A 22,109-nucleotide genomic window follows, 5' to 3' on the forward strand; every position below is an offset into this window, starting at 1 on the left:
GAAGCATTGTGGTTGGCACTGCAGTTGTTGGAACATGGCCGTGTCATCCACAGTACTGCTCATAGGCCACTGAGACACAGCCCTCCATGCCGGGTCTATATCACGTAATTGAACTTCCAAAATTTCGAACACCATAAGTTCAAACTTGGAAGACTGAAATGTGATAACACTGAAACATCAGAACAGTGATTTTTTTCCCAGGGAAAGAAATTGCTGTTCCGAAAAACACACAAACAACACAAGCACACCAAAAACCTTACAAACATACACTAAACCTTACATACACACCTATCTATGCACTAACCTTAACCCAGACCCTAACCCTAAGGTCTGTCACTATCGCACACTTACCTTACCCGCACCCTAACCCCAATGTCCGTCACAATCACACACTCACCTTAACCCATTCCGTAACTTTTGCACCACAGTGGAGAAAATGTCGAAGCCGCAGAAACGTCCAACCAAAATCTTTCCCTGGGAAAGAATTCAGAGTTCTGTGGCTTCGACATTTTCAACTTTCGAACTTCCAAGTTCGAATTTCTGGTGTTCGACCTTTTGGAAGTTCGATTACGTGATAGGAACCCTCCATGCCTACATGCTGACCACTTTCAGACAATATTGAACACATAACAACCTAACACACGGACCCCTACATATTGTACACATGCAACAATCTATGCTGTAGATTGGGCCAGCTTGGATAATCTGTGCTCCACTGTTATTAGACCTCACACTTACATGTTACTGCATTTCTACATAGGATTGTGGTGGGGGGCAGACCTGACATCTTTAAACATTTCCTATGACTGTACTGGTATTTCAGGTACTCTGTTGGCTTCCATTTCATTTTGTATTTTTGACCTATCATCCAGACTGGAGGCATATCAGTAGAGTACAGATCTTAGGTTTTATTGACCTACATTTCAGTTTCAGACTTCTTACCCTTCAGAAGTGACATATAACTGCCAGACCTGTTGTAGTCTGTCTGTGTAGGTCTGGAGGGGGGCTGTTAACCATTGCCATCAATTGGAGGTCTTAGGCCAGCCTTTCCTTATGGTCATCTACACCTGTCTTGCTGGCTGAGGCTGGTGGCGGGTATAGTAGCCAGCATCCCCCACTAGGTGGCCATATGGGATGTCCCCACTGCCAAATGACTGGTAGAGCTGTGTCATATGCCAGATGTAGGAGTCGTGATACTTTCCAGGGCTGCCAGCACACACATTCAAGATAATGACCTTGGCATCGCACATAACCTGGCAGATGATGGAGGGGAAGCCCTTACGATAGACCCTACCCTGCTCACTGGGTGGTGCTTTGATGCATATGTGCATGCAGTCTATAGCACCCACTACCTCTGGGTATTCTGATATTTGGTGGAAGAGACGCATATTGCTGGTCAATGCCTCATGGGTGTTGAGGTAATATATGTGCTCACCGGCATGTGCTGACATGGCATCCAGGAACTTGTGGAGTACCCTGGATGCTGATGCCTGTGAGATCCCCATGATATCCCCAGTTGCCCTTTGGAAGGTACCTCTGGCTAGTATTCTTAAGCCTACAAATACCATGGTATCCACTGGAATAAGTTCCCCTCTGTTGGTTCTATGTATGGAGGCATGGACAGCACAGCTCAGCAATTTGCGGTAGAATGTCCCTGTCCACCATGTAGCACTCCACTATCTACAGCTCATGTAGCCCCTGGTAGGTTATCCTGGGTCTGTACACTCTTCTCCTTTTCCTCACTGTGGGTTGGTCGTCAGCATTCACATCCTCACCACCCTCAGCGTCTTGCACATATTGAGGTATGAGAGCGACAGCAGCCCCTAACATTTTGTTAGTTTTGTCAGGTAAAATTTCTGCCATCTGTGTACACCAGAGATGTAGAGTTTGTGGGATAAAACAGACTGGAAGGTGTTTGAATAGTTTATAGTAGTGTGCTAGGCTGTTCCATATGTAATTAGCTGATTCTGATATATTTCACCTATTTCACCTGCCAGCTATACTAGTTCTCCTTGATTGCCTTCCTACTGCTGTTTTCCTTTCCCATTGCCTTCCCGTTTAAGCCCCAAGGTGTGGCGTGCATACCCAGTACTCACATGTGAACAGAGCTGCTATTTCCTGTTTTTTTTTTTTGTTTTGTTTTTGTTTAAATCCTGGTGCATGACACGCACACCCGTTTAGGCAATGTAAACACTTCTAAGCAGCCTCAGACACACTACTTTCCTTAGCTGTGCTTAACTAAGGGCAAATACAGGCCACAGAGCTCCAATAAGCTTACAGCTAGCATGACACACCCCCTTATGAGGTCATCCACCTCTTATACTTATACACGGTTGGGTGCGTGCTAACACTGAGAGGAAATCTGTGATTCAGTATTAATCCCCTCACTTGCATAAAACAGTATGCTAATTCATAGTTACCACACTCACACTCAGCCTTCCCCCTTAGCAACCACTATTCCCTGGTATTGTTATCTTATGCATGCCTTTGACTATTATGGCAAAATGCTGATTTGGGTTTAAAAGCTCATTTGCAACGTTTTTCTTATTTTCAGCCTGATATTGTTTGCGCACTGCTGCCCTATGCTTAAACGGCCTAAATCAGCCAAAAAAAACATTTTTTACAGTTTTGCAACTATTTCTCATCCAATGGCCATATATTTGGACATTGGAATGCCTTCTACATCGAATAATGCTTTCTTTAGAGCTGACATGGCTCCATTTTGTAATTTGCAGAAATGTATTCGGTTAGTAACCGAATACATTTCTGCAGGTTACACTATTCCTGCACAGACATCTGCCTGCTTCCTAGATCACAAATTCACCACATTTGCCATGGTTTTGACCAGCAAATGAGGTAATTAGCATATAGCAGTGGTGTCTATGCAGGAATAGTGTAGGAGCACTTGTGCACGTCCCGGGAGCTTGTTCCTGGATTGCTTGTTTGCCATATTGTGTGCAGCAGCTCTTGCACTAGTCCTGCACTCTGTGCAGAGCTTGCTGAATCCAGGGGATTAAGTCTTTAATGAGATTTAGTTGCCCCCCCCCCAAGGTGCAATTCAGTTGTAGGTGTAACATGTTTTAACTTATTTTTTTCTGTTAATATCAATGTGCCTGCTTACAATCAAGCCCCGTTCATAACCCTAAGCATTCTTACCCAACCAATAGAATGAGAACTAGTTATCATGTGGCAGTTGTTTAGGCAGTCAGGATACATGTTATGTTTATGACTCTAGCTACTACCCTGTTGGCTGATGGTGTGCACTTTGTGAGTCTTTTCTTAACCTTCTCATGTGATAGCATGCAAAAAAAGGATGAATGCTGCCTCAAAGACATAGCTTTACATTGCCAAGTACATCCCTTACTCCTATCTTGCATGTTCTGACATTCTTTCTACAGTAAGTGCCAGCACTACAGTAGGTCAGAATATCTACCACCTCCAGGATAGCGTAGCTGCCACTGTCTGTTCAGTCCCTCCTTCCCTGCATCCTTCTTTGGCATCTCTAGTGTCCAGGTCATTAGTTTGTTCTAGGTCATTTGTGTACAGCCAGAGTTTTATTTTTTTTTCACTCAACGCATTACAGTTCTGAATTTTTCATTTTCGATCTTGAAGCTATAAATATTTCATAAGCAGATGTAGAGTTACTTAGTTAACACCTGGTTAAAAAAAAAAACAGGAGCTGTAGCAACAATAATTTGAGGTAAATGCTTTCCAACATTTGAGCCTGTCTTTTACAATTGAAAAGTATTTCCTTAACAAGGAAATTCAGAAATTAAAAAGTCACCATTAAGTGAGTTACGATTTGAGTATAGATTTTCTCTCATTTTATTTATTTTTCATGGCATGAAAATAAAGCAAAACTTCAATCATATACTGCATTACCTTATACACACACACACACACACACACACACACACACACACACACACGCACGCACGCACGCACACGCACACGTAAATGCATGTTTAATATGCAAAGGCCCAATATTTCTTATTTTATGTGATAAATATATTCACATCAGTACTCTTGCTAGTAAGCAATAGATCATGTTTTCAAATAATTTAGCATGCCATTAATACTCTCAAAACATATACAGGCAAATTATAAATTTCTGAGCACATTATGTAAAATTACAGCTTTCCAACGTCAAAGATGCCAGAGAAAATTATTTTTTCAATACATACCCTTTCTCTGAAAAATGCCAGGATCATAGTTTATTATAATACTTTGACAAAGGGTGCAGGAGGGATTCATTCATCACTTATGTGATTTAGAAGGCAACAAATCACAATAGTTCATTTCAATTAAAATAGGTGAGCAAATCCTAAGAATTTCTAAGTGTGAAGTAAATGAGTCCACACAATGGGATACTGTACTGACAGACCGGGCTTTCCTTAGACAGAAAATAAAGAATAAAAAGCTAGAGTAAGATTAAACAGAGTCTACTTTAATGAATGAAACATAAGAATGCACTCTTCAGAGCATTATACCAGAAATCCAAGTAATGGAAAACAGAGATCTCATATGTAACCATCTTACAACTCCTACTGGGGACAGAGAATGCCAGAAAGAGACAATTGGTAAAAGCTACTCAGTTCAAATCAGGATAGTTGATTGTCTATTTCTGTTGGTTCTTACCAAATCGATGCACCACTTAGCCAAAGGCCATCTTACTGTATTGCTTTCCATCATTTGAATGGACCCAGTGATTGAGATTGGGGGGTTAGTGTGATGGCTAAGTTGCTTAACTCCCAGTCACAAAGTACAGGGTTTGATTCTCTCTTTTGAAAGAGGAATTGGATAGGTTTAACTAGCTTACAATGGCAGGTAGCCTTGAACTTACCTATGAATGGCAAAAATGACTCAAGAAATATTATGTATCCCATCAACACCACTCTCCATCATCACTGATTTTGCAATTGGCATGAATCAGCAAAGAATACATTTCCTAAATCAATCCATCTTGTTAACAGATAAAATATAAATAGTATCAACAGCAGAAGACTGCTCATACAGTGTCTCTTGATCCAGAATATCAAAGTAATAAGGCCAGGCTGTTTTGTTGATTTATGTTAACATAATGTAAATCATATTTTCTGAGCAGTGATATGGCTTTGGAAAAGAAACCCATCACCCTTTAGTGGCTGCCATGGATATTCTCACCCCATAAAGTAAGAATTGTTATTAGATTTTATATTTGTTATATTGAGTTCTTTCATTTTTTTAATCCCAGATATAATAATTTATCTAGCTAATAGAGAAGCAAACTGTTTTTTTTTCTCCAGTGAAACTGAAAATAATTAGCTGCTACAATTCTAAACCTGTGCCTTAACATCAGGAAAACTGATTTTTGCTTCTTGATTTTTGTCTTTCACCATTGTAAGTACATAAAAATAATGCAAACATAATGCAGAATACATATAACACATCTAATTGCTACCAGCTTTTATATACACTTAATATGTGAGGTCCCAACAACATAACACATTAAAAATGTTCCAAAAATATGAAATAGGTTATTTGTTCACAAAGCAGAAAACAAGGGGCAGGATTCACGAATCCTCCGTGTAAGAGTTACAAGGCTTACACGGAGGTTGCACGGTGTGACGTCAGCAAGCCATGCATATGCATGAGGGCAAGCTGACTCACACCTAAGGCTAACACGGTCCATGTAAGATAGTAGGGGGCATGTCCGTAGGGCGAGCCCTGCAAACGGACACGCCCCCAGAAGAGTAACAGTCCCGAAAGTAAACCCCCACGACAGAGTCCGTGTAAATGTCAATAAACACAACACAACACATGCCCCCACAGACTATTAACATAAAATGTAAAAATGAACATGTCATATTTTTTTTTATAAGTTTTAAAGATGTTTGCCCGTGAGTGCGCTCATTTGCGCGGGCGTGCCCGTCGCTTAGCCACAGTTATCAGTCAGTGGAAAAACATATAAAAACTAAATATGAAAAGTAAGCCAAGAAGCAATAGTGTAGCGGTAGAGACGTTGGCTGAAGAGGAGGCAGTCATGGTTCGAGCCCCCACAACATCAATTTTTATTTTCAGTGAAATAAGCATGAAACAATTCCCTGACATATATGTACATGTATAAAATTATTTTTATGTAAAATGTAATGAAATGGGCAATGTATTATGAAGAAATGTGTGAAAAAAAAAAACAAATGTCAGAAGTGCCCATAGCTGAGCTACACTCTAACAAGCTGAGAATAACTGCTCGTAGGTGAGCAGTGGTTTAACAGGTGTAAAATGAGTGCCCGTAGGTGAGCAGTGGTTTAACAGGTGTAAAATGAGTGCCCAGGGTTGAGCAGAGTCCTAACACACTGAAACTGTGTGCCCATAGCTGAGCTGAGCTTAATATGTGTGCTGATAGCCAAACGGTGCGTAAGCCAGCATGACCCATTTGCGTGGAGCTGTGCACCACGCCAACAAGCTAACCGACGGGCAACGTTGAGCAAGCTGTATCAAAATTGCCTTTACACAGACACACCTCCTAGCCTGTGTAGATAGTCATAAAATATAAAAAGCAATGGCCAGGTTCAAACTCAGGATACCATGCACCATAGTCAAAGTACTGAACCACTAAGCCATGACAGTTGCTCCTTGAAATGCAGTAATAGCATATATATAGGAATGAATGGAAAGAGAAGCATGACAAAGCAGGTTTTGTGAAGCAGATACATTTCCAAAATGGCCAATCACAGATAAGTGCAGGGAAAAACGGCATATATAAGCCCCATAGGCAGGAATACACAGCATAACTGATTGTGGAACTGATTTGCAGTCAGGATTGCAGGTGTAGGAGATGGTAGTTGCTTCCGAGCACAGAGGTGGGGCATTGAGGAGTCCAAATATATGGTTTGGCTCCTCGTCCATGATCATGAGGCCCAACTCATGCAGGGCCAGGTCCTGTGGGGAGCATATAGGGCTGAGGCATGGGACCGGTTGGCACATGATCTCACCAGTGCCACAGGAATACCAAGGACTGGTGAACAGGTCCATCACCACCATGCGGACCTGAAGTGACGGAAGCAGGACCAACTGAACCGTTGGATCCAGGAGGCCCGGCAAATGCCCAACGCCCCACTACTGAGTAAGTTACATGTAATTATGTATGTAGAAAGTTAACCTAGCTGATATTATGGAGATGTGTATTCCAATATTACTTCATTTATATTGCAGCTGCAGGTGTCCGTTCTGCGAATCGTCGAGCATATGCCGATAGGCTTGTGCGGTTGCGCCACCAGGCAGGTTAGCAATTTTCTCCCTGTAAATGTTAAAAAATATAAGTATGACAGCTTGCAAAAGAGTGCAGTGTAGTCACCTATTAATATAAAGTGCAAGTAACAGTGTAAGAGAGATTCTGCTAGTACTGTGTGATTACATAAGTGTGATGCAGCCTGTAATCCAAAAATAAAAATGAAACAAGTCTGAAATAAAGATGTTCCACCTGTAATATAATAGTACATTACCTGCAGCAGGCTGAAAAGTACAGCTACACAAGCTGAGTAAAACACGTGTGAAATATATCCCCATTTAAATTCTGAAACATGACACAAGTGAGACTGTTGGAAAGGATTGTTATAACTAAAAGTAAAACATGTCAATAAAGCCTAGAATTAAGTACCATCCTGAATTGTAAAAATAAAACAAGTGAGAGAGTGTGAGAAAGAGGCATGAATCCACCAATAAAGTAGTAATAACTCCTGAATAAAGTATACTGCAGTCAGTACAGAATGAAATGAATGTGACAGGCACAACCAAACAGCAAAATGTGTTGAAAAAAGTACTGAAACTGGAATGTGTGTCCCAAAATCTGGATATGTTGCCCTCAGTTTGCAATATGCAGATAGTATGGTTGTATGAAATACCAAACATCCACAGTTGTCTAGAGTCATATAAAGCAAATGTAGCAGGATGATGTAGCTACACAGAGCCAGATATGAATGTGTATGAATAAAAATGAAATGTATATTGATGTAGCAGTAACATTCCTATCACCAACATGCATTTACACATAGGAAACTGTAGTCAGACCTGTAGTGTGTATATATCTGCAGCTAGTAGAAATGTACAGCATATGTATAGGTATCTGAAGTTGTTAATGAAATATTTCTTCACCCTACCTTATAACCACAAATAATCCATTCCACGTGAAATGGGTATGTGTATTCATAATTAACTCCCCTGGACAATTGTCCTGTTGGTTCATACATATTTGCATGTACGTTGATGCATGTGCCCTGTTCATACATCCAAACCTGATGGCCTGTTGCCATCACTCAACCCTGCATGTTGTTGGATTGTGTATTGTTGTTCAAATTATGCATGTGTTATGCTTGCTGTTCAACGGTTTGAATTTATGGGTGTTTGGTTAATGGGAATACTAATGCATGCTGTTACAACTAATTGTGAATGGTATTGCACATTACTAACCCAAACTGTCATTAAATAATGCAAAACATAGGACGAGAGGGAAGGCGGGTTCCAGCGGACACACCTCTCCCACCTCGGCTGGCGAGTGCACCTGGCAGTAGTGCCCAGGCCAGACCCTCCACCGGTGGCCCTGTGCCACCTTTGGGTAGAAGTGCTGCAGGGGATGGGGCTCGTCCCCCCTCTGCAGGCGTGGCCAGAGGAGAACATCCACTCACCCTCTGTAGTGTACGGACTGTGGTGTGTAGGGAGATCCGGCATGCTGTGCTTGGGCCCCTACGTCAGCTTGAGGCACGGGTGGCACAACTCACGGGCGTGCCTTCTGCCCATCCTACACAGCCCCCAGCACAGCCCTGTCCTGGGCAGTGAAGGCACAGTGGCAACTTCCCATGGTTGGGGATCTCAGATCCACTGTTGCCATCTGTGGGCTCATGGGCTCGAGATATCGAAACATCCGTCCTGGTCAATTGTGTAACCCCCCCACATGTGTCATACACCACCCCTGTATGCGTCTTGTTTGTCTTGTCTGTTAACCTCCCCAGCTATACCGACTTCCTGTACCTGACATATCATTCTCACCTGAAAAAATAAAAAAAATTACACCCCATACATAGCTGCCCATTTTGCGCACATGTCTGCTGGACATGTAAACTGGCAATTACAATTGGCTGTACAACAAATATTATTGTTATCCTCACACCTCTCTCAGGGGTGGAAGGTTTCAAATTTCACACCAAATTGCAAACATATGCACAGCTGTTGCTGATGAAGAAATGGGCAGCTATGGGCCTTTCCTACATCCCTCCTGCAAAACCCGAGCTTGTTTTCCTACTGTCCTACACTCTTTGTGCCCCCATTTTCACCACTTTCCTATCTCCCCATTTTCTTTTCTTTAAAAGAAAATAGCATGGGTGTGCGTGAGAGTGAGCACTTTTAAGCAGTAGTAAGTGGGAGTGTGCTTATGTGCGCTTAGCTAAGTGTGTGTGCGAGAAGCTAAGCGGCAGTGCGCATGCGTGACCTCCGCGCAAACCAGCACTAACCCACTTACAACGGCTTAAAAGTGCCTTAGTCACTCTGAATGACAAGGCCTGTAGTTTTCTCAGCAGCAAAATAAAATACCTCTGTCAGTCTCGAACCCAGGACCTTGGAAACACTAGTCTGCATGACTTACCACTAAGCTATTACTGCTATAATAGAACATTGTGCTGAAAGAAATATATCCTAAAATAGTAGGAATTGCTGCCCAAACAGAGTTAGCAAGCATTACAAGCTGTGAATGTAAATGGAAAATAGGAAAGCCATAGTAACACATTACAGGAAAGACACCTAGCAGGCATACAAGGAGTGAATGTAAAGGCCAAATATTGAAGCCATAGCAACAGATTGCAAGAGCCACTGCTATATACCAGTTACACCACAATCCCCACAGGAAAGCATACACACCCATATACACAGTATTACTGGTCATAGGTGTCAGTTTACATACACACGGAGAAGAGGACACTGGAGGAAGGAATACTCAGCTTACAGAACAACATGCATTGCAGTGTCTACAACACAGCCTGAAATATGAGAGACATACCAACCCTTACACTCACAGAACAGTGTCCACAGCAAACCAGCATGGTCCCCACCCTGATAATCTGAAAGAGCTACGCCTGCCTAACAGACCTTTTTATAGCACCGTCCTGTAATCACAGTGAGAACTGAAATCACTACACAACAGGCTGCATGCAATTAGTAAATGCTGGCTAACAATTGGTGCAGAGACCATCACATGGACATGTGCAGATACCTACAAAAGCATCCTGTATTCCCAGTCCACACATGCAATACTTTCATTGCATCCTCTGGAGGTAGAGACAGAGAGAGAGAGAGAGAGAGAGAGAGAGAGAGAAAGAGAAAGAGAAATAAATAAATAAATAAAAAAAAACAGTAACAACAAAACAAAGAGGCTGACAGCAGGCCAAGTAACTGCAAGCCTATGCAAACAGCTGCAACAAACACAGGTAATGTAAAGTACTACTATAATAGTCTACATACTGTGAACCCTCCAGATGTGTTATTGGTCTGTATCTATGTATATGAAGATGTGCATAGGGCCGGGGACATACTGCAACTGTCACTGAAGGCTCTACATACATATGTATGTGAAGGTAGCTATGTGCACATAGCAATGTAGGTTGTAGTGCAATGTACAAGTAGGTTGTACAGTAATGGATGTTCATCAGTACGTTACTGTGTGTATACATATGTGGAACTAAAAAGGAGTATATATATATATATATATATATATATATATATATATATATATATATATATATATATATATCTAACGTGTATACGTATGTATATCGAGATATGTATGTATAGATATAGATAGATATATATATATATATATATATATATATATATATATATATAATATGCATATGTGTATACATAGATAGAGAGGGATGTAGAAATACATAGACATATATAGTTTCACAGTGTCATAGTTTAGTACTAGGCTATCTGCAGACAGTGTATAGAATAGATTTAGAAAATTGCGCCTCTGTATAGTAGTGACACAGTGAAGACTCCCATACATAATAGCATTAGTTTACTGTGCCTCTGTCTAGTAGTAATACAGAGACGACCCCTGGTGTAAACCTATGATCTCCCATCCACTTGTCAAGATTTCACATGAAGAGTGTCAGTGAGGGTCTCTGCCTAACATAAACTGGGATCCTGTTCCACAGTATGGGAAGCCTCTGAGTTATGGATCTGTCCCTACAGCATGTCCTATTTATATGTGTGCTGAGGTTTAAATCTGTAGCTGTTGTGGTTCTGAAGGATTTGGATTGTACAAGGTGGAACATATCCATCAATACCTGATTGGACATGGCCTTGTACGTCAGGCACAGATCACCCCTAAGTAGGCGGTATGCTATGGAATAGAGCATGAGTTTCTTTAGTCTGGCAGTATATGACATTTGTTGGAGAGCCCTGATCCTCCTGGTGACGTACTTATGGGGTCCCCCTAGCTGTTGCAAGTGCCAGGTGAGGTACATACCAAATGGGGCATAGTACACAGTCATGGGCCTGATAAGGGAGGAGTATAGGGGTACAATGACCTCTTTTGATCTGGATGTGAATCCCTTCATGATAAGGTGGGCAAGGTAGGAAGTCTATCCAACCACCTTGGCAACGTGGGTGTCAAATGAGAGGTCAGTATTGATTACTGTCCCCAAGTCTCTGATTACTTTGTCTGTACTCAGTGGGTTACTGTCTATGTGATAATATGTGGGTACCTTGTCCGTCCGAAAGGGTATGACTATACATTATTTGGCATGCAGTTTAAGGCCATGACTCCAGCACCAGCTGTCAGTTTCCGTGAGGCCTTTCTGTAGGATGTATGTGTCAGCTGGTGTATCGACTATGGCGCCTAGTATGCAGTCATCTTTGAACATTGTCAGCCACTACCTTCCCATGTTTGCTTCCACATCTGAGAAATAAATGCCGAACATGAGCTTTCCCAGGACAGAGCCCTGTGGGATATCACTTGTTACTGGCTCTGAGTCTGACATGGCACCAGTGAATTTGACTTTAGGGTTTCTATCCATTAGCCAGTTTGCAACCCATCTTGTGACATATGGATTTACATTTAAGCTGTTGAGCATGTCTATGATGCCAGAGTGGGGTATTGTGTCAAAAGCCGTAGGTAAGTCCAGGTAGGCTGTATGGACCGCTGTGCCCTCGTCAACGGCTCTAGTGACTGATTTGAAAAGGTCAACCAGGTTCATAAGGCAGGATCTGCCCTCTACAAAGCCAAACTGGGTGGGATCAAGTGTCTGTAAGCCCCTAATGTCTCTGTGTATGAGTTCCATAATGATTCTTTCCATAGCGTTGCAGACCAGGCTGGTTAAGCTTATGGGGCAGTAGTTACCAGGGTCTGTAGAGGTGCCTCCTTTGTGGAGTGGGACTACTGTTGCTGTATGCCAGTGTCCAGGTACATATGTTGTAGTAAGGCTACGGTTGAATAGCATTTTATGTGAGGGTTTAGCTCCTCTTGGAGTTCACGTAGCATGCAACCTGCGATACCGTCGTGTCCCATTGATGCTGTGTTTACAGCTTTGCTGAGGGCAGTTCTCAGCTGAACATCTGAGACAACAGGGAGGTTACAGTCAGCTGGGATAAGTAATTCCTCATGTGGGGGTGAAGGAGGGGAGAAATCTGCACTGAACCTGTCTGCCAGAATGTTGGCAATATCTGTGTGTTCAGTGTAGCTTTTGTCACTGTGAACTAACTCTGAACATATCTGAGGGTTTCCACCCAGGTGTCTAACATAGCAGAAGAAGGCCTTGTGGTTATCTGTAGTGTCCATAGCGATGTCCTTCTCATTGTTGGCCTTGCATGTTTGTATGAGAGAACGTATCTTTCTACTAGTGCTGATCAGAGATGCCTTATCTTTATGGAATTCTGCTCTGTCGTGCAGTAGCTACCTTCTGTTGTTATACAATTTGTTCATGGCTGGGGTCCACCAGACAGGATGCCTGCCCTTGGTGGAGAGGGTCTTGGTTTTATTTGGGATTGCATGATCCATGCATTCTTGGAGATGTCCGTAGAAAGCATTTGTGAAGGAGTCTGCATTGTGGTATGTGGTTTCCACTGGCCCAGTGGGCTTAAAGGATACCAACTCAGTTGTAGGAAGTGTAAAGTTGGCATTTGAGAGGTTTCCCACTGTAGTCTTTTGTGTTGTGGGGGAGGTGGGATATGTATATCCAGGGTGATTAGTCTGTGGTCAGATGTGACTAGTGAGGGGTATACTTCTGGTGTGTAGCACATTGTCACCATGTATGTGATGATCAGGTCTAGCATATTATCTCCCCTTGTGGGAGAGGTGACTAGCTGTTCCATTGCATTTGACATAGTGAATTCCGGGAACCTTTGGGATAGGGTGTTTGGGCTAGAATAATGCACCCAGTGTATGTTAGGGTAGTTGAAGTCTCCCAATATGATGGTGTGTGGTGGGACATTAATATCCTCCAATGTCTTCAGGAAGGCTGACTGTGGTTCCTGAGATTGGGAGGGTGGTCTGTAACATGCTACCAGTTGTATAGCAGGTTTGCCTATGGTTATTTGCACCTGAATGGTCTCTGATGCTTCATGTGTTGCCACTAACCTGGAGGTGTGGGTGTCCTTCATGAATATGGACACTCCCCCTCCCTTTTTGTTTTGGCCCGAGTTTTGGGGCCAAAACGCATGATACGAGGTATAGCCTGGTACCGCCTGTGTGCTCTCAGGAGACTTGAACCAGGTTTCACTTACTGCACAGACATCGAGATTGGTAGAATATGTATGTACAGATATATGTAATACACACATACATATATAGATATATGTAGATATATATACATATACAGATAAATCTGACTGACAACAGATATGTCTGTATATGACTATCTCTCTCTCTCTGTCCCACCCCCTGTCACTCTCACTCTCCCTCTGTCTCTCTCTCACTCTCTCCCCCTCTCTCCCCACATCTATATGTATATATCTACATCTAAATATACATATTATATACATATATACAAACATATATATATATATATATATATATATATATATATATATATATATACAGATATAAACATATCAATATATATATATATATATATATATATATATATATATATATATATATATATGTACTGTGTGAGGCACATGTGTGCAGATGTATTGCAACAGGTGCCTGGTGTCAAAGGCATGGAGTGAACACCAGTGTGGATACTGGAAAACCATACCCCATTCAAAAACACTGACACCAGTAACCACCACATATGTGCATGCCTGCCCACCACTGCATGTGTCAAGGGGGAACAGGGGCAGCAAGTGTACAATAGGCTCCCCATTGATATACACAGTGGCACACTAGTCCTGTAATACCTGTACATGGAAGGTGTCAGCAGACATGGTGTGTCAGCTATGGACATGTAGGTCACTGTACCCCTCTATAACCCACAATTTCCTACACGGTATGTACCTCCCATGACAGCTACAGATATGGAGAAGGACACAGACATATGCAAGTAACTGCGTCAATGCACTCAAACACAATGCCTATGCAGAATGACTGACAAGACCACAGAGCGCACACAGACTACCTACATAGAGGTTACCACTTGCTGGATATACATAGTTCGGTCACACCCATGACAGCTGTCTAACAACCATGGTATCACCTCCAGCATCCACAACACAAATTACCTATGTCTGTCACCCTTGTCACTGCAGTATAGAGCACATGGTGGAGATACAGGACCCTACCCACAGATACAACATACCCTGTAGTAAACCACACAGAATTAAGAAGCCAGGCTCCCCATGAGTAGATGTCAGACATTCCCCTGCTGAATGTTATGCAGATAGGTAATATGCCATATGAGTCACCCTGTGTAACTGTTTGTAAGGAGCAGGTACGATCATAACACATGTGTCACAAGGGGCAGGGTAGCATAACAGTATGCTGCTGTAGGCCCAGGGCCAAAAGCACACTACCTACCTAAGACACAATGCACACCCATGAACACATTGCGAACGAAATATGTGAGGTGGAATGAGTGTGCTAGTGACTGGGTGCATGTTATGTACTGGTGTGATTGCTCACCATGACTGTCTGTCTGTCATGGTAGTGTGTGTCCTTGGTGTGAGGCCAGAGACAGATGTGTGAGGTATTGCGATCAACACATATTACATTGCCATATGTTGTGCTGTGTTACCCTGTATGTCACTGTGGTGTAGGTAGGGGTATGGCAAGTAAGAGTAGTGTGCATTACCAGTGAAATATGTAATGTGCATTGTGTGCAGTGCATGGGCTGATAATGTTCCCCATACAGTACCTTGATACAAACCCCCAGTGTGAGGTTGTGCATTGTACCTGAACCAGTGTGCTGACTGCTGCAGTATACTAGTCTGTCGTTTGGTGTCTGCCAGGTACTGTTGCACAGTTGTCGGGTGAGCACTGATATCTGGTCATTTACATGTGTATCCCCCAATAGACAGACAGATGCTATATATGGTGGTTAAGTTATATCACTACAGTCAAGTATTATGTGTATTATGTGTGCCATAGTTTGCTGACAGATATTGCTGACATATTTTCCTTCTCCTTTTCAGGGCTATGGTTCACCAGCGGAACCCTGTGTACTCCGCTGCAGAGGAGGAAGAGATACATCAGAGCCTGGTGTGGGATTTTGCAATACTCTTTTCCCACACCAGCCGGAACCAGCAGGAGAGGGCTGCACTGTGGCAAGACCTGGTCCATCGGGTAAATGTCATAGGCACACATAACTGGACATATGAGCAGGTACGCCATCACTGCAGTGATTTAATTAGAAATGTCCATCAGCGTGCGTCGGATATCCACAGGCAGCAGCTTGCCACAGCTGGTGGGGTGTCTAGACACCCCCCCCCTCACCAGACTGGAGGGACTACTCCTAAGTGTTGTGGCTCCAGCCCAACAGAAACAGCAGCAGCATACATGTGTAATGATGGAGGCTGGAGCCACCCAGCAGCAGGACACGGAGCGTGCAGGTAACATGCCATGTGTATAGTTGACCGTTCTGTACACTGTTAGGCTATGCATGTGTGTGGTGTGTCCTCGTTTTGTAGCTGTAATCTTAGTAATTATTGTGCAAGAGTGATATTCTCAATATCAGCAGTAGACCTGTGGAAGCTAACTGTTGCACTACTGAACTGTATCATGCCCACAGTATCAATGGCACAGTTGTGCCCACTGACAATAAATGTCTGTTTTCTGCAGGTCCCTCTGGTGTAACAGCAAGGCAGCCTATCCATACTGGTGAGTGTGTAATACTATTACCTTCAATACTCTTGATACTAACAGTAATAATAGGCTGAAGCAGTAGTGCTGTGTGTTTGATTGCAGGTGTGTTTGTGTCTGTGTGTTGATATCTCATATACTGAGGTGTGTGCATGTGCATATGTGTGCATGTGTGCATGTGCCCATGTGTGCATGTGTGCATGTGCGCATGTGTGCATGTGTGCATGTGTGCATGTGTGCATGTGCCCATGTGTGCATGGGTGCATGTGCCCATGTGTGCATGTGTGCATGTGTGCATGTGCACGTGTGCATGTGCCCATGTGTGCATGTGTGCATGTGTGCATGTGCCCATGTGCACATGTGTGCATGTGTGCATGTGTGCATGTGCCCATGTGCCCATGTGTGCATGTGTGCATGTGTACATGTGTGTATCAGTGGTGACATTGTGTACACATTGTAAACTGTGTTTCATGTCTTACTCCCACAGGTTCTGGTGCTGCTCTGGTGTTGTGCAGCAGGGAACCTGAATCAGCTGCTGTGGATAGTGATAATGACGATACCTGTGTAATGGCACAGGTAGGTGTGCCAGGGTCCGTCATTGGTCAGCCAATTGACATTACACAGCTGTCGACCCCATCAATGTGCACGGTCATCCTGCCAATACATCCTTTGTCACCAATGTCCCTAGGTGATGGACAGGATACAGTGGGCATTGACCAGGGTAATGTGGTATCGGTGGCACATGCATCCCCACACAGCAGCTATGGCCAGGGTCCTGACATGGTACCACACAGGCAGATGTCCAGGGGTTCTCGTGGGAGCATCCTTGGGCATACTGCCCCTGTCAGACATGCCCACAGAGGTCTTTCAACCTCAGCTATGTTTCGGGCTGTAATGCAGGCACAGTCACGTATGGAACGGTACACCAGACAGGGTCTGAGGGAGCTGAAAGCATGTCGCACAGCTATGAGTGACAGTATGCGTGATGTTGCGGCTGCCATCCATAACTTCACCGAGGTCATTGACAGACATTGGGGGGACACATTAGATCTGTTCCACAACTACATGTCCATGAGCCAGGGCAAAGGTGGGCGGTTGAGGTGTCGACATGGCCGTATGTCAGCAAAAGCAGCAGCTGGCAGCCATCGCGGACGACAACAAGCCCGCGGCCACTCACATAGTGCCAGCAGCAGCTCCATCAATGCTGGGTCTTTGCTGTCATCAGACTGTCCCAGGAGGCCACGTGCACGTGGCGCTGGACAGTCCCAACAGGGACCTGTCTCCAGTCACCAACCACCTGCTGCTGATGACAGTACCCAGTCTGGCTTAGTACCTGATATGGTCCGTAGCACCCCTGCCAGGCACAGGTACCGTATCCGTGGCCACAGACAGTGATCTGTATGACCTGGCAGCTACAGTCTGTGGCTGTCCACGAACACCTGTATATGGCAGCCATGAGGTGGGACTGTGTGCATGCATACACACATGCAAAGTGATAACACCTAGGGCTACCGCATACATGCACGCACTGCATCAACATTGCCCCATCTTGTACTGCTTTCCCTCACCAACACACACACACAGACATGTCAATTGGTTGTATCAGTGGCAGACTCAGGCATACCAGGTACACACCCTGTGCATATGATGAAACTGTGCCACCTCCTGCAATCTGTAGCATCGGTGCAGGAACAGGTTAGCATGGTGCTGATGCACAGGGTGACTACATAGAAGTGTTGTAATAGTATGATGTTGACAACAGTACAGTGTAATGATATCATTGTGGGTATATACCAGTGTTAAATAAAATTAAGAATTCAATACACAGGAGGTTCAGATTCAAAAGTTTACTAGTGTACACCAGGAGGCAAAAAATGTACAAGTACAGAATTTTGTCTGACATGAAACAGGAAGCACACAATTTTATATAGGTTTAACATTCAAGCTATGCCCACCTTACTGACGTGATATGTCACAGGGCATCTACATCACTTTAGCTTACAAGCCATTATTCTTTTAATCTGCTGATGCAGTATGTTTTAAAAAACTTTTCCTCTAGATACAATACGGCCTTGCTATCTAGCTGGTCAGTCATAATGTCTTTCTGTAAAGTTACTTGTTCAAGGTTTCATATCAGTTGGAATACAATAGCAGCTTCAGTCTTTTAATGCATGTCTTTGTTCTCTGTTACACTTCCTCACATAGCTGCGTGCTATCTAAGTAACACATATACAAGGCCAGATCATTCCAACAGGAAAGAGCAGAAAATTTCATTATTTCACACATTTAATTTCCTGACCCAGCAGATAATCACTTATGAAAAGCATAAACATTAAAACTTGCTAAGCTAGCATTCTGTCAGGGTCAGAGATCAGCTTTTGCTTCAAGCCACACTGCAGTTTCAAAACTACTTCACATTTAGACATGAATTAATTTTACTACTATATGATTAATAGAATAAAATGCATTATATACTACTTTTCTTTTAAACTAGCATTTCTCATGTATTCAAATACACATTTTTCTAACATTTCCCCCCTATTAATACTTTTTATTCTATTTTGAAGTATGCATAGTGTCATTTCATCTCCTAGCCTTTTCCACTCAGGATTTTCAGCTAGGTGAGTCATTTAATCTATACTTCAGAAAAAGCATCATCTGAAATCAATCTTTCAATTTCAATATCTTGGTAGAAAGTTTCAGTAACAGATACATCAACAACATCTTTGATTAATCTTTTCATGCAGGGAATTCCACAGCAAACACATGCTCCTATTAGGAGTATACCCACACAAATGGCAATTATAATATTCATTAGGATGGAACCCCACCCCCCCAAATAGATTCTGGAAAAAGTCCGTCAGTGGGTTTGGGCCTGGTTCAGTCATGGCTGATACTTGCTGAATTACCTCTAGGTGGTTATTTATCTCATGACGATTGTCAGGAATAAAAGCACAGCATTCTTCTTTGATAAGCGCCAAGACATTCACCTCTCGCCACTAGGGTGAAGTCAAGAGCCATCCGATTTTGTAGCACAACAGTTCTCATTGCATTCAGTTCATCAGTCACCAATTCTAGGGCGGAAAAAGTTGCATTACTCATTACTTCGAGAAGTTTCGACAACTTCCTCAGCTCCCAGATCGATTTGACTGCTCCATAGGCTGGGAATATTCCTGCCCAGGATATCACACTGTCACTCAAGTCCATATGAGTCAATTCGCTTTTGTCTTTTACTGAATTATGTTCTTTCCAACCAGCTTCGATCTTCCCAACTGGATTCACAGGTTTCTTAACTGGACCTTTGGATTTTTGAGCTGTTTCTCTTACATTTCGTATCTTACCCAAAGGTAATTCTGCAGTATGTCTTATTGCCGGAACCAAGTAACCCAAAAAACAACTGCCGGACCAATTCTCAGGTAACCATTTATATGCCTTTTTCCCACAAATAAAATAAGTTTTCTACTTTAGTACTAATACGCATCAGCCCTGCATTAAACATTTTCTGATCTATAACTGACAATTGTTTAAACAAAACTGGATTTTTTTAATGTCACTCATAGTTGTTTTCAATGAGTTTAAATACGAGTCATAATTAGTATTACAAAAAGTATTGCCATTGCTATTCTTAATATAACATCGGTAAGATATGGTTATATTACAATTGCTCCAGCCCACCTGGAGAGTGCCATTTTTGTAGAAACATACAACTCCTTTTTGTGTGACAGGTAAAAATAAAGCTATTTTGTCCTGTGATCTCACAGTTCCTATGTTGAAAAGTAAATTCTCCCAAGTCTCATTTATCCCCAAAGGGACAGCGGACATTATCAGTCCTCCATATGCTGTTGGTATAGCTGTACAAACCCAGCAATTTGAAATGTTCATAGTCTCTGCATACACACGTTTCATGGCTAGGTATGTGTTAAAATTTGGATGCCAGTCTATAGACGTTTCATCACGCCTTCCCACTTTCACTTGTGTGGTTGTGTGTAGGATAAACCACAGCAAGAGGAAAATTGTCACAATTACAGTTAATAAATGTACACACAACAAAATGATTATGCAACATCTCTGGGGTTGATCTAAACTTCTATTCACTTTGTTTTTGGCCATCTCGGTCTGGTTGTGTATCAGTCACAAAGTTTTTATCAAGTTGAAAGTTGTTTACCAGTTTACAATGCGTTAAATGAACCCAGGACGTCCTCTCAGCCACTCTAACTGCAGTAGGCGTTGCCAACAGAACCTGGTACGGTCCTTCCCACTTTGGACTCACCCAATTCTTTCTTTTCGTCACTTTCACCCAAACGTATGTCCCAGGAACCATGACTGCTTCCACCAGTCTGGTCTGTTCCTTATCTGAAAAAGAGTTAAACTGCAAAACAGATTTATTTGTTAACAGTTTCCTCATATAACTAGCTAATAAACTGTCAGCCTCTTGCTCTGCAGGCATGAGAGCTTTCCACTGAGGCACATAATATGCTCTCCCAAAAACTATTTCAAAGGGAGTCAAACCCTTTACATTTGGAACCGTTCTCATACTCAGCAGTGCTAAAGGCAGACAGTATATCCAATTCTTTTGAGTCTCCTCTACTAACTTCCTAAGTTTATTCTTTAGGGTACCATTGTACCTTTCCACCAGTCCTGCTGACTGTGGGTGGTAAGCACAATGGTTCTTCAAGGAGATACCAAAAAATCTCCCAAGCTGGCGAATCCTTTGATTCACAAAATGTATGCCATTGTCACTATAAATCCTTTCTGGAATGCCAAATCTAGGGATTACTTCTTTTATCAGGGCATTTGTCACTGTTGCTGCATCCGGGATTTTGGTTGAAAAAGCTTCTACCCATTTAGAAAACATATCTACAATAACTAAACAAAACTTTTTCCCTTCACATTTATTCAATTCTATGAAATGCATACGAATAGTATGGAACGGGTATGGTGGTATAGGAAAACTTCCTTGCTTGGTTTTAAATGCCCCTTGTGCGTGATGCTTGTTACAAGTATGACAAGCTGCACAAAATTGTTTTGTGTAATTTGTGTATCCATATGTTTGGAATATTCGATTTACTAACTGTACCATCCCCCCTGTTGAGACATGGCACTGCCCATGGCTCAACAAATAAATTAGACGGCAATATCGGTTTTCTTTCTTTGGAAATGTACAGTCCATTCTCAAGAATTGCACCTCATTTTACCCATTTTTGTTTTTCTGCTCTTGTAGTAAGCATTTGCATTGTTTTTAACATGTCTAAATCTAAAATCTCAGAGGGTTGTAATTCCTCATTTAAAAGTAAAGTTTCTGAGTCCGAGGCTGGTTGCTTTGCAGCTGCATCAGCTCGTGCATTGCCTTTTGAAATCTTATCCTGCTGTTTTGTATGAGCTACACATTTACAAATAGCTACTTTGGTAGGTAACTGAATAGATTCTAATAACTCCAAAATAAATTGTGTATGATTAATAGGTTTTCCACTAGATGTTATCATTCCTCTATTTTTCCATTGTTGTGCAAATACATGTACTGTAGAAAAACCATACTGACTATCAGTATATATGTTCACACTCTTGTTTTTTGCTAAAGTACATGCCCTTGTCAAAGCTATTAATTCTGCTGCTTGTGCAGATAAGTTGTGTGGTAAGAACTGAGCTTCTAAAATTTCAGTGTCTGTAACTACTGCATACCCCACCAGATTCTTCCCTGTAGGACCCCTTCTGCATGAGCCGTCCACGTAATATGTCACCACGGCATTATCCAAGGGCATATCTGTAAGATCTTGTCTAGGTAAAGCTAACTGTTCAATTTCCTGCAGGCAGCTGTGTGGTGTGCCCTCCGCAGGAGTCG

This window comes from Protopterus annectens, chromosome 4.part1 (genome assembly GCF_019279795.1).
Source record: "Protopterus annectens isolate FY-2018-M chromosome 4.part1, PAN1.0, whole genome shotgun sequence".
Classification (NCBI taxonomy): domain Eukaryota; kingdom Metazoa; phylum Chordata; order Ceratodontiformes; family Protopteridae; genus Protopterus; species Protopterus annectens.